Below are 3,307 nucleotides of genomic sequence, written 5' to 3'. Positions count from 1 at the left end.
GGGAGGTGGGGGTGGGTGGGTAGTGCCATCCTCGGGCTCACTGGTTTCTGGGACCTGTGCCTCCCAAGGCTCAAGTCAATCGGATGTGCCTTTAGTTTGCCGGAATTTGGCCGGATTTACAGAGATAAGATCACTCTGACCCTTAATTCCCCAATGTAATTTATGGGCTTGCCTCTTGTGTGCTGCAACACGTCTGGCTGTACAAAATCTCGTAATTATTTATGTAAACACAGCATCTGCCTTTGTGGATTATAATTGGACTTGAACAGCAAGAAGTAGGGACTTACACCATTGGGACGGTGCTGAAACCCTTCTTTTGAAAACTCTCACCTGAGTCTTTGAAATCTTCCCTGTGGTTCATGGATAGCTTTAACCAGACCAAAAACAAAATTTTTTTTCCTTCCTCTTTCAGCAGGCCTGGACAAATTTATCCCCAGACACCACCAGGTTCTGTAGGTCCTCTTGGCAAATGGGGTAAAGATACCCCAGCCATCCTGGCTGGACCCACACAGAGAGGACATGAGCCCTGGGGTAGAGGCTTCCACAGATCTCCTCACTGTCTGTCGGGACATGAATTTTATACCCCCACTAAGAATAAACAGGATTAGGAATTTAATGCTGTTTGGAAAAGAGGAGAGGTGGCTGGTTGAAAGAGAAAGGTCTTTGCTTTTTATTCATGCTGTGAGTTCCTCGGGAACCTTCACTGTACATACACATACACACACACAAGAGCCAGGAGGATTAGAGCAAAGAAAATGAGCTGATTGAACCAGATGGTTCAGGAAGCACTCCCAGGAGGCCACTGGGGTGGATGAATCTGCATCTTTAAATAACATTAATTTCTGAAAGGCCCAAATTGTTTCCTAAATTACTGCACTGAACTCTTAGCTTTCATCTATTTTTATGGTGCCTCTCCTGGTTGAAGGTGGGAGCGAGCTTTGGGGAAATTCCTCATCCTTGGTGCAGCTGGTAAGTGATCGGTTTCCTAAAGGAAAAAGAAAATCTTTCAGAAATCAAGGTCCTTTGGAAAACGGATTTCAGCAGAGACAACCCTCCCCTCTCCCCAGGAGTGATGTGAACAAATCATCCAGTCCTACTGCCAACTGGGACACTCATTTCCTCAGGAGCCAGGGGCAAACCAATTAACCTCAGTATCCCCATCTGTAAAATGGGGTTAATAATGCTTACCTGCTGCAGGAGTGCTGTGAGGTTTTAATTGGGTAATGGCTGTGGAGCCCTTTGATGTAGTAAATTTTATTAACTTCCAAGGGATTCCCTGAGGCCAGAAAAAGCAGTTAAAGCCCAAGAAAGAAGAAAGGCATTGAAATGCAGAGCTCGGCTAAGCTTTCACCTCCAGCTCTAATTTCAAGAAGTGCAGACAGGAGTTGGGCTGCTCCAGTGGGAGTGGAAAGCTATGACCAGGACTGAGGCTGTCTGAATGGCATTTGGGAAGGGAGAGCCTGCAAACCAACCATCTCTCTGAAGGAGCTGGGCTTTCAGATCTAGGAGGCTAAAGGTAAACAAATAGCCTTGCTTGATCGAACCAAATGGAGATCATTCTTTGTCTCCACGAAGGTGCTTTTCTGAGAGCAAGTCTCCAGTAAGGGAGTTATTTTGGTGTTAATCCAAGGTCCTTGGAACTGAATTTAGAAACCCCCAGCTTCTGGCTTCCTGCTTCCCAACAATTAAAGAGAGAACTCAAGGTCTGGCCTCTAGCCAGGGTTCCTGAGCAGAGAAGGCATGCGGAAGAGCATCGGCCAGGGGTCAGAGAACTGGGGCCTCTGCGAGTCCCATCTATTCACTGAGAGCTGCTCTGTGCCTCAATTTCCCGCTTTGTAAAAATTATTTTAATCAGACATCTTTACCTTAAGGGCCCAAATAATTAAGATCTGGAAGTGAAGTGCACTAACATTATTATAAAGCATGCTTAGAGTGTTAGCTGTTATAATTCAGGACAAATCCTTCTTTCTTTCAGTAACTCCTAAAAACCCCAGTTATTGGATGATTATTCTCCAAGCCAACTCATTCCACTCAAGGAATGCCTTCTTCCTCTCTGACTCTTTGATTGCCCTCAACATATTCAGTGCCCGCTCATCAGTCAACCCAATGGAGCATCGGTTATGAGGACACAGCTCAGTAAGGTGACCCACTCGTCCCAGTCTGCCTGAAACTGTCTCAGGTTTAGCACTAAAACTTTTGTGTGCCAGGAACCCCCACCTCAATCCTGGGTCAGCCTACTGGGTGCCAGGACTGGTGAGAGACTGTTGTTACTAGTTCCTGACAAGCAGAACCCAGCATCAGGGCACAAGAGGCCCCGTAGTGTGGCAGAGGAGCACTGAGCAGGGAGTCCTGTGACCCAGCTCCTGCTCCTGGCTCTACTACCATCTGCTGATCTCAAATCAGCCCTGTGGCCCCAGCTTTCCCAGCTGTAAAAAGAGGTGGGGGTGATGTGACCCCTTTTCACCTTTTTTGTCCTCCAGGGAAAAAAGACCACAAGAACTTTTCCAGAAACTTGCCCAGCCTCCAGGGGGATGGTGGGTGGTTTTCAACAAAAGGGGCCAGTAGTGGGAACATGCTGGGGACCCAAGTTTCTGCTTGTGGGGCTCAGCCCCTAGTGGCCCACTGAGTCTTTTTGTGCCCTTTCTCTGTGAGCAGCGAACATATGGCTGGGGAATGGGGCTGTTCGGAACAGCAGAGCGATGCACATAGCTCTTTAGGCCACTATCCTTCCTAAAATGAGCACATTCTACCCCTGAGACTCAAAACTTTTCTTTTCCAAGGCTGTGTTAGATTCAAGTATGGCACTATGGAGCATTCAGTCCAAAAATTAAAACAATTTAAAAGACCTGCACTGTGCCCCTCACCACAATTTACTAAGCTAACCATTTTTTTAAAAAGGATTTTATTTATTTATTCATGAGAGACACACAGAGAGAGGCGAGACACAGGCAGAGGGAGAAGTAGGCTCCCCGCTGAAGCCTGATGTGGGACTCGGTCCCAGGACCCCAGGATCACGCCCTGAGCCAAAGGCAGACTCTCAGTCACTAAGCCACCCAGGCACCCTACACCATTTTTAAAAACATATTTTATTTATTTATTTGACAGAGAGAGAAAGAGCGCGGGCACAAGCAGGGGGAGCAGCAGGCAGAGGGAGAGGGAGAAGCAGGCTCCCGTAGAACAGGGAGCCCGATGCAGGGCTCGATCCCAGGACCCAGGGACCACGATCCAAGCCGAAGGCAGACGCTCAACTGACTGAGCCATCCAAGGCACCGCCCACCCCCCCCTTTTCTGGTGTGGTTTTCTGTAA

The 3,307-nt window shown here is 47.9% G+C and overlaps 1 long non-coding RNA gene across 1 annotated transcript; it reads right to left on the bottom strand.

Annotated features, from left to right (window-relative positions):
• Positions 1–646: 646 nt before the first annotated feature.
• On the bottom strand, positions 647–1,851 carry LOC140637164 (uncharacterized). The gene is made up of 2 exons (XR_012034414.1): positions 1,189–1,851; positions 647–985 (listed from the first exon to the last, which is right to left on the bottom strand). It is a non-coding gene; the product is annotated as an uncharacterized lncRNA (long non-coding RNA).
• Positions 1,852–3,307: the final 1,456 nt, after the last annotated feature.

This window comes from Canis lupus, chromosome 7 (assembly GCF_048164855.1).
Source record: "Canis lupus baileyi chromosome 7, mCanLup2.hap1, whole genome shotgun sequence".
In the NCBI taxonomy this organism is placed as follows: Eukaryota; Metazoa; Chordata; class Mammalia; order Carnivora; family Canidae; genus Canis; species Canis lupus.
Note: the sequence above shows the minus strand (reverse complement) of the source record. Positions and strands in the feature narration are given on the sequence as shown.